The 13,412-nt window shown below is 39.5% G+C and overlaps 1 protein-coding gene across 1 annotated transcript in view; it reads right to left on the minus strand.

Annotated features, from left to right (window-relative positions):
• ZBTB20 (zinc finger and BTB domain containing 20) overlaps positions 1-11,093 on the minus strand; it is a gene marked incomplete at its 3' end in the record, with an annotated part of 42,928 nt that extends 31,835 nt beyond the window's left edge. The window contains exon 1 of the mRNA XM_084231793.1: positions 10,910-11,093. The remainder of the gene's footprint in view (positions 1-10,909) is intronic.
• Positions 11,094-13,412: the final 2,319 nt, after the last annotated feature.

Below are 13,412 nucleotides of genomic sequence, written 5' to 3' on the forward strand. Positions count from 1 at the left end.
GCGTCCAGGTGACATTGGCCTTAGGGATGTCCTTAACCACCAAAGAGAGCCACAGAGTCTGAGCAAACATTTACAAAAAAACCCTCGAATAATGAACATGAGGGTATCTTGTGACAATTAAGTAGTATGTGTGAACAGAAAACAGGTTTGCTAGTAACCACAGAGCTACTTTAATTTGGCCTAGCGTAAAAGAAGTTCAAAATCTTTGGCATTAAAAGGAGGATTACATTTTGCTATAATTTCTTAAAATACTTAAAAAATATAAATGATAAAAGTTGTGTGATATCTGTCTTCTACCTAACACTCAGGTATTAGATACAGCATGACTGAGTATTTGTGAAGGCATCCAAAGAAGTCATGTAACAATTATTGCAAAATATTCCCTCTTATTTACTAAAAGGAAGAGAAATGCAATGCTGGGGGAAAAGTAGAGAAGGAATGGAAATTATTGATTTGTTGAGCAAGGGTAGTGACTTCAAATTTCTTTTACAAATATTTATCAATTTCCTTGTAAAATGGGAAATCTAGTTTTTCTCTCATCTTTCCTACTTAATAGCAGAGTCTTCCTTAACAGAAGGTTTTATTCTTTAGTCTCTAAATGAATGGGGGACTTTTGCATCATAAAAATATTTGTTACCCCACTTTTGTGTACCTGTTCATTAGTTTCTTTTAAAGCACAGTAATGTTGTTGCTAGGTTCTTGAAAACTACAGCTTTAAGCAAAATGGTATGTAATGAAACCAATTTACCATAAGCAAATTGAGATAAATGAGAAGTAAGTGCATATTTCTGATCACAAAAAATCACCAAACTTCTAAATAAAAACCCAAAACACTTCTAACATTAATAATTCGCATTCATTCATTCAACTATTTTCCAACCTGCTAATTCCAGCTCAGGGTCTCAAGTGGCTGAGTCTATCCCAGCAGCTTTGGGCACAGGATGGGAACCACTTTGGACAGGACCCACTCCATCACAGGCCACACTAACACCCACATTTCTACTAGAGCAATTCAAACACACCAGTGAACCTAACATGCACACCTCTGGGGAGGTGGGGAGGTTGTGCAAACTCCAAAGACAATTGCCTTGGCTAGGAAGTTTTATTTCTCATCAACACTGTCACAAAATGACACTGAACAAAATGTTATTTGAGGACTTGCTGTATTAGACTTTTTCACAAAATAGTTTTGCAGTTGCTCTTTTCCCATCCCAGGATCCCTTTTTATGGTGTTTTTATGATGCATCAGATTCTGCCTTCTCAACACCCACCAGGAAGCAACCAAGCCTGGGGGTGTGCTGTGCTCACCATTACTCCCCATCCCTCCCTGACATCTCACCCCACTATCCTGCTTTTCTTCCTTCGATGGCATTTCATTTTCTTTTTTAATCAAGCATTGTAAATCATCTCCGAGTTTCTATTTTCTTTTTTTTTCTCTCAACAAAGTCATCTTTGAATTGATTTCCACATTCATGACCATGTATGACCTCTTGCGCTGTCCTCCAGCACCGTGTGTGACTCAAAGTCACTTGTCTCCAAGTGGGTCCATCCCTGATATCGCATACTCAGCACCCCATAAAACTGAACTATATTCTGTTCCGCTAAACACTTCCTTTATACTTCTCTTTTTGATATCTTGGAGTTATCTTTTTTTAATAATAAATTTTATTTTTATATTCCCCATACAATTGCAACCCCCTTATTTTGACCCCAATCCATCCCCTCCCGCCCCCTACCCCCCAGAGAGTGTCTCTGGTTCATAGTTTTTTGTTGATTTTGATTTTCACTTTCTGGTCCCTTATTTAAGTTTTCTAGATTCCTGCTATTAGTGAGACCTCTTGGAGTTATCTTTGATGATTTTCTCTCTTACCTAATTCTCAGCTCCAGAGCTGTCTGCCCTCATCCACTAAATATGCTGAACCTGACTCATCCCTACCCTCCCTTCGAACAGTGCCCTTCGGGTTACCAATAGTCTGAACTGCTGAGAAAGCTTCCTGGGCTCTCTCCTCCCTCCAGGCACCCCTCCCACACCCAGCATGCGCCACATCCTTGCTGCTAAGTTAGATGATCCTATAGCCAAGTCATTGCAACCCCTTCTTAAAACCCTTTCACAGCTCTGTACCAGGATGAAAACTCCTTACACCTAACCATAATGCTTCCCCTCCAATGAAATGTTGTTCATTTCTAAGAGCTCAAATGGATCTTTTTTAAAATGACAAACTGAACTAGATGTTACTGTTAACTGGATTATAATGCATTTTATGAATTTTCTAATGTCCATCTAAAATAACAGTGACTTAAGACACTATTAAGTTTTAATCTCTTGGTGGCAGGATCTGTTTGTCTCCACCTTTGGAGCACTATTGAATTTGGTGAAGTTCCAGGCACATAGATGAACTCTACAAATGCTTGCCAAGTGAGTGAAATCAGTGTTCAGTGCATGCAGGGGAGTGTCTTTAACTACCCCACAAGGGAGTTGTTTGTGAATGTATCTGAGCTTCTCTATGAGACTCTAAGTCTCTGGGCATAGGACTCCAGTTTATAAAACCACCTCTTGCACAATACCTAGCTCACTTCTCCACACTGAAAGCATTCAGCAAGTCAATGAAGAGTCCTGGTTTTCTTTTTGTGCAGAATATTTAAGTTCTCTTAGAAGCAGCCTGAGTAACAGGCAGCAGGGCATGGTGGGGGAAGAAGAAAGGTTCCTTCTGGCTCTTTCACTCACTAAGCTAGGAACCTTTTGGTATATGTGGTATCTTTGGGCCTCCATTCCCTTATCTGGGTTTAGACCAGGTAACCTTTAGTCTCTTTCAGTGTTCATAAAAAATTCTAACTGATACACATTCCTGAGAGATAATAAAGGATGGAGAGGCAGAAGAAAAGCAAAATAGAGAGCAGAAAGTGTTAATTTTGCTGATGAAGTAATAAGAGGTTTATCTAGGGTGGGTCTTCCGGGTGAGTGCTGGGTTGCGAAGCTGCCTGCAGCCTCTGCAGCACCGGTTCGATCCCTGGCTGCTGGGCGAGGGTCCCACATGGGGCGCAGACCTCTCCTGCCACCCGCTGCTCCCCTCAGCAGTGTACTTCGTCAGTCTGCCTGCTCTGTTCCCCACTCTGGCTCTGGTGAATTCTCTCGCCCTCCCACGCTTCTGACTGTACCCACTGCTTGTATAAATAGATAGATAGATAGATAGATAGATAGATAGATAGATAGATAGATAGATCTTTAAAAAAAGAGGTTTATCTAGGGTACTTGGTGTGAGTTTATTGGTAGAAGAGTCTGACTTGAAATTTCCTTTAAACAAGGAAATTCCTAGAATCTTCATGCTCACACTGAATAGATACTAAATGACACATCTCTGAGGGCAGTAGTCTATGTGATGTTTCATTTTTTTAAATCAGGATGTGAGAAACCCTGACAAAAATGGAAGAACACTAATTTTATATAATGAATTTTGCCATGAGCGGAGGAAGCACATATGAAACTGTCACTAGCAGCTGCTGATAGGAATTAAAGATGTACTCCAGTAAGATATGAGATGGCAAGATGAAGAATATAGCCCTGAAAATCAGCAGTCTTAACAGTTATATGTGGACACTCACAAACACATGCATCAGTGTTTGGGAGAGCAATATGGCATGGTGTGACTTGAGGCAATGGGCAGATCAGATTTGCCAAGGGACTTGGGAGGATTTCACAAGAGGACAGATTGCTAGAATCTGGAGAGACCACGAGTCAATGACAGAGTTCCAGCATGACACTGTTAGGTGATTCTGGCTCCAGGAACAAACCTTTTTCAATAAGAAAAAGTATTCTAAAAGCCATGCATCAATAAATTATCTCTAGATCCTGCATAATACTTTTCGACACCTATTGATTATATGAAGAGGTCACTTGTGCCTATTAGAAAATAAGTGGATGTCTTGCTTTATTATTTATTTGGACATCAGGTGTCTGTAAAAGGGACCTACAATTCAGCCCTGCTGAATTTTAATGGCAGGCGATGTCACCCAATATAAACCATCCAAGGAGAAAAATGAGGCAAAATGTAAGGAGGACTGAGTATCATATACTGAACTTCTGTTTTTATAAAATACCATTTTGTGCCTTTATACTTTTGCTCTGTTCCTTCTTCCTGGAATGCCATTCCCTCCTCTTCTATTCCCTCCTTGGTGATCCAGGTTTAATGTCACCTTCCCTGTGAAGCTCTTACGACTGCTTCAGCTCCCTCCTCAGGAGCCTGGTAGTGTTTTGTGCCATTATCAAACACTTTATTACTGATTTGTATGTCCCTCCTTATAGGTTTAGGAAAGAGCTTAGGAACAATGCGAGTTTCTCAAGTGAACTAAAGTGTTTTCATCTTCACTCCTAGTCCCAGCTGTGGACTTGGCATAAAATGAGGGATTCAGTAGTGACTAGGAATGACTAACTGAAGTAATGCATGAATGAATGTGACGGTGACTACCAAAATTACTGAATTAAGTGACCATGAAAGACGGTCAATTAAATTAGCATTGTAGGGAGAGGGTAAGTTTTATAAAAAGGAGAATTTTATAAAAATGATGACATGAAGGGTGGTGTACTGTGGGTGTTTTGATGGTAGGTGTGATAACAACACCAGAGCTGAGAGAGCCTATACTGTTAATACACAAACCATGATGCAAATCAATGTTACCTCAATAGTAAGTAAAATAAAATAAATGTATCCCTAGAAATATTAAGCAGAACCTCTAGCAAACAAAAGCAAGACAAAAAATTAACTGGCCTTCTGCTATATAATGGCTGGACTAAGCACTGAAAGCTCTAAATAAGGGTATCAAAGGTAATAAAAATAATTCAAAGACATTATGTATCAATCAATTCAGAGGCAGAAAGGTGACTTTTTAAAAGGGGGGAGAGACTATCTTTAAAGGAATGAATCCATACTTAATAGATAAGAGGTTTACTTGGATAATGAAAGCAGAAAGAAAAAAACAATTTAAACTTAGCAATAAAAGGTAATTATGTAATTTTTAAAATAGGAAGCAGAATAAAGAATGCAGGACACTTTGGAGACAATGAGAGCTTTTAGTTATACCAATGATGCTCTACTTATTATTTAACTGATAGGAACTCTATTAGAAAATTAATAGCAAACCATACAGTAACTATCTGGTTGCTTATTTCATTGCATGCTTGCTATATTTCTTCTGCGAATTAGTATGACCCCAAAATGTTTTCGGGATTGTCCAACTTGTCCTAAATTCCATAAATAAACTCTTTCAGAGGATACTTCTTCTTCTTCTTCTTCTTCTTTTTTTTTGCCATGTCTCTATTACCGTTCCTCACAGATGGACCATTTTTGTCCTTCTAAAGTCTAAGAATAACTCTTTCAGTTATCAAGACATACCAAAATCCAGTTCAGCTGCTCCTGTGGGATTCCAGTCAGTTTAGACACATCTGCTGAGATACACGCATTTGAATCCAAATGAAGCTTTTGTTTGATTATACATTTTGAACATTTATGGAGGTTTTTTTGGGGCCAAAATGTTTTCCATTTTTTTGGCACTCCAAACAGAGATCTTTAGTTATAAACACTGCCTTCTGAGCACCTCCAGCAGAAATCCAATCTTTTCATGTGAACAGGTGCCTCAGGAAGTTTTTGGAAGGTTTTACACTGAATCAGCTTTCTGATTGGAAACTTTCTGAACACGCAGTCAAATTTGCCAAAGAGACCTTCAAACTTGCTGGAGCAGTTTTCACTCATACAGACATACATTCACACATAAAGACAGTCCAAGTAAAAGCAAACCAGAACCCCGTAAAACTGAAGTATTTTTCTCAAAGGTTAAATACCATACGCAACCAAAACTGAGCAAAAAAGAAGACACGACAGGAAAAATAACGAGCAAATCACAAGAACAGAGGTGCACATTTTTCATGAGTATGTCCCCTTTGAAGCTTTAGCTGAGGGTTTAAGGGACCCATCCTTTCTTATCAAATTTCTCACCCAGTTTCAAGTAAATGCTCAAGAACTTACGAAAATGCTACACCTTACAGTAGAGCTACCAATTCTATCTACTCACAAACTTGTTCAAACTATTATTTTGAAAGACTTCCTTCTCCAATACAAATAGGTCAACTAGATCCAAATCTAAAGGAAGGAAAAAAAATACTTCCATCTAAATTGGGGGTTCTTTGGCAAAGTCCCTGTTAGATGGTTCTCTACAACTTTTCTTTTCCAGTTTGAATGTAAACTGGAAAGTTGTTGCAGAGTAAAACAACTTTTTAAGCCTGAAGCCTGAAAAGTTATTACAGAGCAAAATCACTCCCCCATGGGCTGTCCGGAATTCAGGGGGAAATCTGCTTTCAAGTTGTTCTTATGGCCCTGGACCAGATGCTTTAAGGTGGCCAGAAACCTTTGTCTACACCCACTTAGCAGATTTCTGGCTCTTTATCAGGGACTAAGAGGTTTATTTGCAGAAATGAATCATTTCCTTCAAAATATCCTTTACCCTATTTACATGCTTGCATATTCCTTCCATTTTGTTTTCCCCCTACAGCTTTACTAAGGGAATTAATTATCCTGAAGAACAGGAACATACAGTAAGTACATCTGAGATACAGGATGAGACACAGTATGTCATCTATTAGGCCTGGCTAAGACCAGCAGCTGATGCTAAATGGGAAGGAACATGCACCAAATGTTTTTTAATCACAAAGTTAGTAATTAATTGCTCTTTAAAATACATTTTATGCTTCTTTCTGTCTGTGTACATGAAATGCACATTTATTACATGCCAAAAATTACAACATTATGGTTTAAATGTGACTGGCACGGAAGTCCGGAAATCAGAGTTAATGTTCCCACAGCAACTTTAATTCTGTCCGTGTGCACATGCAGAGCTATAACAATCTTCCATTTTAGGATAATACATATAGATGGTTTGGGTGGGGGGAAGCTAAAGACCAATATCCTCAACTGTAGTTACCGGAAAAAAACAAAGGCTAAAAAGCTGTGCTTTTTTCCATCAACGTGGCTAAAAAACAATGTCCTCATGCCCGGTGATGTGTAATCAGGGAATGAAAGACTCTGCTGTGATGCCTGCACTCAAGGGGACAGTTTCTGTTGCTGTGGGAACCTGAACTTTGCATTTCCTGACTTTGGGGTAATTAAAATGTCAGCCTTAATGTGGCATTAATGGAGTTTGCCATAAAAAATCCTCTTTGTTTTGTTCTCTAAAAAATTGCTCAAAAGTTCAAACGGAACCAAGTGTACTAAAATTTTTAATCCCGGGGACATAGATGGGTGAAGCAAAGGACTGGGAGGGGGAGGGGGATGGTGAGAGAGAGAGAGAAGGAAGAGCCCACCAGTCTCCTCAACAGTATTCAGTCCCAGAGGAGTCATGCTACCTACAGAGCTAAAGTTAAACCCACCCACACAACAGTTTGGTAATGTGTAAAGGTTAAATTAAAAATAAATAAAAACTGTTAATGCGTAAGTGCATCTTGGCAAGGGCACAAAAAATGAGACAGTCTGATGGGGCCATTGTAAAACACGGAAAGGTAAGTAACCACGGAGGGTGGCTTCCAACAAAAGGGAGACATCGGAACAGGCTGCTCAACAGGCAAAAGGAGAGAGCACTGACAACCGAGAGAATCACTTCTCCCTGCCAGGGGAGCCTTTCTCCGGGGGGGGGAGAAAATGGAAGGAACACGGAAGTAAAAGTTCTGGTCGCATATAGACAGACACATACAGATGTGTGTATGAGTATGATGTACTGCAGACTGGCTCAGCTCATCCTCAGCCTGTTCTGTGGGTAACTGTTCTGTCAAACTCCTAGGGGTTTGTTTTTTTGCCCTCTGCATTCCAAAACTCATCTAACACCTTCCATCATCACGATCATCATCATCATCATGATCATCATCATCATCATAATCTGAGTTTGTTTACCATTAGCGTTTTAGAAATGGTGAAGAAGTGACAAACTCGGAGGGAAGGGGGGAGTTTGTGAAAAGGAAATTTCCAGTTCACCGCAGAGCAACACACATTTCAGTAGCAATGTTAACCTTTGACCTCATCACCTCACAAAGGAAAGCATTTCCCAACCATATTCTTTCTTGTGTTCAGTATTACTGGGATCTTTTGCTAAACTTGAAGTAGCTCAGCACGTTACATAGCCTACTGGGAACCTAAAGGGTCAAGACTTGTCCTCTTTACTCTAAAATATGGGCCGTGTCCTTTAAACAACTCTGTGGTGCACCCACCCTTACCGGTTCATACGCAAAGCTGTCTTTTCTTTCGTGGGGATGCTTATCCATTCTGCCTTATAACCCAGTCACCAATATGAGTAGTTGCATGTTTTTGAGAGGCCTATTTAGAGCAAGGAATGCCATCTCTGGAATTGGAACAGGGAATTCAGGCTGCTCACAGTGAGAGAAAATCCATAAACATCTCTCATTTTCCAAATGAGTTAACTACCCAGCAAGTAGGTGTCAATTTTCTCAGTTTTCTCATCTGTAAATTGGGAAGAATTATAATGACTGACAAGATATGGGCATTAAGGCATGACTAAGAATAATTTTGCTAAACACATGACAAATAAAAAGGTGCTATAAAAATTCAGGCACTTGTGAAAGCTTGGAACACCACACACTGGTGGAACGTTTCTGAAGTTAAAGAGACTAACAAGTCAAGGGCACTATTTTTAAATGTCCCAAATCTGTTAGTTCTAAATAGGAGCTGAATCTTTTACCTTAAAGAAATTAGGCTTTTAAATTAATCTATGGTAGGAATGACATTTGAAAGTAAAAAAAAAAAAAAAAAAAAAAATTCCTCCTGAATGCAAGAAGAGCATCCAAAAATTTTAACAGCTTAAAATAAACCTCTTTCCTCTCTTCTCTCAAGCAATCTCCAAATGGACAGATTTCAGTGAATCTTTCCTAAAAACAATTTTCTCTTAAGTGTAAGCTCAAATCAGGACAAACTACAATCCAAATATATTTAGAGAAAAGTATAATCAATTGAAACAACGGGTTGGAGAAAAGAAGACTTAACACATCTTAATGGCAAAATCAAAATGACTTTGTAAATAGCTGGAGATTAGGTTTCTCTTTCCTCTTTGCTTTCCTTCCAGTTGTATTCAGACACCTTTCTGAGCTTGAATCCACTGGCTTTCCTTGGGGGTCACTGAGATGGTGCCTCGCTTATACTGCTCTTTGTACATATACCATGCAAATGCCTGGACCTGGCCTGAGGACACTTATGGTTAAAGCACAATAAATGAAGCCCAGGGTTTTCTCTATTCAGCAAAACATTCATTTTGTTGTAACAGGGGATTTCTGGGCTAAGGCCATACTACAATATGTAATCTTCCCCATAAGGTGTGGCAGAAAGCCAGGCGAGGAAGGTCTGCGTGCAAGAGCTCCAGGCCCTTCTCCACAGGAACGGGCTACCTTCCTGGTAGGTATGGACAGTGTGCACATGGCTATGGGCACCATGCCAGGCTATTTTCCAATTCTTCCTGTAATTACTATTAGGCTGGAGACGACTAGGCAAGAAGGTCTGAGGATGTTACTGTTACAACAGCCCACAGAACATAGGCAGGGCTCTGACCCCTTCCAAGGTTTCTCTATAGAAACAGCAACTTTGTACACATTGCACAGGCTGTAGAGATTCAGATCTTTTTTTCTCTTTTTATTTTCCAGGGACAAGTAGAACTGGTCTCAGCCCAGCCACAAACAGAACAAGCTCTCTTCTCCCCATCTTCAACTTCTAGTTCTTGTCCCCTTATCTAGAGACTATTATGATGAAGGAAGGAGGGAATGGAATCTCCCAGATTAATTCACCCTTTGCCCGCTTTGCAAAGTTTTACATTTGTTTTGTCAGGATGATAGGGAATTTAGAACCTCATTTACTAACTAATAATTTTTGTCTTTCAGATAGGATAAACGGAGTCTATTTGATTTTTTTAAATAAACTTTTCTTGGTCTTATCTTATTCTAGGGGAGCTACATAAATTGCAGACATCTGATATTGGGAATCTCAAGACTAAAAGGAATATTCTTCTGGATAGAACCCCTAAATCTGTTCCATTTCTCTTCAGTGTCAACTTAAATGTTTCTTTCTCTCTGAAGTATATGGTTACATATCAGAAAGAGAAGACAATCTCCTAAACGTGATTTATCAACTTTCTTAAAATAGAATTTGAAGAAGTGACTCCCAGATTAGTGAGAAGAAAGCAAAAATAAACAGCAATGGAGTGATTTCAATAGCGACAATCTCATTAAGCTGCCCATTTCCAAATTTAGCCCGTAGGCAGTTTTTTTAATTAAAAAATATTTTTAACCTGAATTCTGATTGGCTACGTGAAGTCTGGGTGGCTTCTGAATTCTTGGAAGTCATTCTCTTTTCTTCTGTAAATTTATGCTATCCTTTAACCACTTCAAAATAAATTAAAAACTGGAAAGACAGAAATTCAGCCAAGCTACATGAGACTCCAATAACTAATGCAAAGCTGACTTGTGTTATGTAATTTCAAAATGGATGTTTCCTTGTGTCTGACTGGCCTTTTGAGGTCCATATTTGGTTGTTCAGTTTAGTCATGGTGGAAATGTTGTGATTCAGAATACCAAGACAAAAGAATAATTAGAAAACACCAACACAACTTCTTCAGAGTTAATGTTATGAAAGAGAATGTGGTTCATGTAATTAATCAGTCTTTTGAGGACACACGGCCAGTCACCTGGTTTTAAAATATAATCTAGCTTTGAAAATAGAGATGTTGGCTGAGTCAAAATGGTGGCAAGTTACTTTTGGCTACTTCAGAAGACCAAATGGAAACAGCTTGCTCTGAATGCAAAAAAGCCAGAACCCGGGGGAAGCGAGCTCCAAGCACCGCGACGACACTGTCACCTCACTGGTGTACTCACAATCAGATGACCCGGTGTGAGCGTGAGAGTTTGTCAGTGAATGTGTTGAGTGGATGAGGGCTGGGTCTGGAGACAAAACAGCTTCAAAGTTCAGGCAGGGAAGGCCCGGCTTGGCGCTGGATCCACCCGGCTGAGTAATCTCATTCTCCTCAGATGCCTTCTGGTTTTCAGCTGTCTTGGGTTTCTTCCTGAAAATAAACAAAGGGCCCTTTGAAGGAACTGACTGCATATTTGGGAAAAGGCATTTTTAGAATCTGTTAAAGATAACTTGATTTTTTTTTTTCTGAAGGGGGATGGGAGGGAGTCCAGTATGTCCCTTGTTTTAAAACAAGCTGATTCTTGTTTTTTTTCCCTCCAGTAATGGCCTAACTGGGAACACATGAAAACATATGGGCCAAGCAAACAGCACCACATTTGGACTCTGTTGGCTGCATAAAAAGACCCTGTCCCAGAACTTTAGACAGCTTGAGCTACGTATGGCTGACATTATCCAAGAAAGCATCCTTTTCTTCCCCCCTTAAGAGTTTTAACATGGTCTGGAAAAATACTAGTGGAGGTTTACCGTTCTAGCATTTGTCAGGAAGCTTAGAGACAGGACCCGTGGAGTAATGGGAGGAGCACTGGACTGGGAGTCAGGAGACTTGAGCTATGGTACTAGCTGTGCCTCTAACTTGCTGTGTGGCCTTGGGCACCTCACTTCACCTCTCTGGGCTTCAGTTTCCTCATCTGTAAAATAAAGGGCTTAAATTAGAAGGCCCTAAAGGTTCCTTCCAGCTTTAAGTTTCTATTCATGGAACACATCATGGAACATACAACTTCCTTGCTGTTATTAGATTTTATTTTAGATCAACACACAATTTCAAATCACAATCTAAATTTGCAGGATGTACAGATGAGAGAGGCAGCAACGAGGTGTTTGTTAAGAGAGCAAATGAAATGTTGAAATAACTGAGATTCTAGCCGATATAGAGTGAAGGTATCATATAGAGATTATTCCAACTCTTTATTCATCCAAAGCTTAGGATTTCCTGGGGGTTTTTTTGGTTTTTTTTTTTTTTTTTTCAAATGCATGATCCTAGAGTATGGGAGTGTTGACTGAATAAAAGACTCGTGATAGTTACACAAACAGTTTATTAGATAATGAAAGTGAGGATTTGAACCCAGGAAATAGTTTGACAGATTTATTCTGTGACAACTGCTCCAACAATCACAAGCTTGATTGAGTCAGTTTATATACCTTGTTACAAAGTGGCATACCAGCAGAAGAGTAAAGGAACAAGGCGTCATTGACGTCAAAAGTGTAATTATTCTTGACAGGGGGCTTCTGGTTTTCATCTATAGGTTTAGAACTTTTGATTTCCTAAGTTATCTTGACCTAAAGAAATTTTGATGCTATCTATGCGCAGAGGAGGGCAAATGCCAGGGTTTAATCATTTTCCTGACTTCTAAAGAATGCACTGTGGAGACACAAAGGCTAGGTACCCATTGTTTAAATCTTTAGCTGACTCCTTGGTCATTACTCGAGGGGGAAAGGTTGGTTTTTCCGCAGGCACCAAATTCTTACATCACAGAACAAGATAAGACTGCTCTGACTTTATGCCTATGTAGATGGCTTTGTTTTCTTGCCTGGTAGACGAGGGGGGTAAGGTTCCAGAACATTCAAAACATGTTCACAGGAGTGTGATTCTATGTTTGGCATGTGAGAAAGAGATGGGCAAAAAATAATTAGAACATAATTGTTGTTAATTGCTGTTTGGGTTCAGGAATAGGAAGTAAATGAGCTCAGCTGTAGGTCAACTCAGGTCACCTCCCAGGACAATGCAACTGATGTAAATGAATAAATACTTAGCTTATACTGCATGTACCTAAGCCCCAGCCAAACTGGATTATGAGTCATACCCTGAACATTCCCTCTAGGTCTCTTGGCTTTGTGTCTTTTTCTATTGTGGATGATGACCAGAGAAATTACTTATTTTTTCGTAGAAGATCATGTGTGGTACAGGATTTGTTATAAGTAGAACTATTACCATGTTTTCCTCATCTCTACAAGCATGATAATGGACTTGTTATACAGACTATTTTGTACAGAAATTTGTTGTGCTGGGTAGCGGAATTTGCCCTTGCAGAATATGGTGTTTTGATTAGCATGCTGTGTTTCTGGTCCAACAGGTTGTGCAGTCAAATCTATATTTTCAGAGAAAAGAAGCAGAGAAAGCATGGTAAAGATGAAAATATAGAGGGAGCTTTGCGACACTCGAGATCTGTATCTGCTCTAGCTTAGCTCACATCCCCCAGGTATTGACGAAACTGGACTCCAGAACATTCCCAGAACATTCTTAAACACTCCCAGACCATCCTGGGAAATCTACATCCTTAACTCCACATCTTTGCCCAACTTATTCCCCTTGCTCTGAATATCCGTTCTTAAAATCTAACTCTTGAAATCATGTTTATCCTTTATGTTTATTAAACGTTGTCTCCATAATGTAACAGTTTTGATTAT

The sequence above is a fragment of the Talpa europaea genome (genome assembly GCF_964194135.1).
Source record: "Talpa europaea genome assembly, chromosome: 4".
In the NCBI taxonomy this organism is placed as follows: Eukaryota; Metazoa; Chordata; class Mammalia; order Eulipotyphla; family Talpidae; genus Talpa; species Talpa europaea.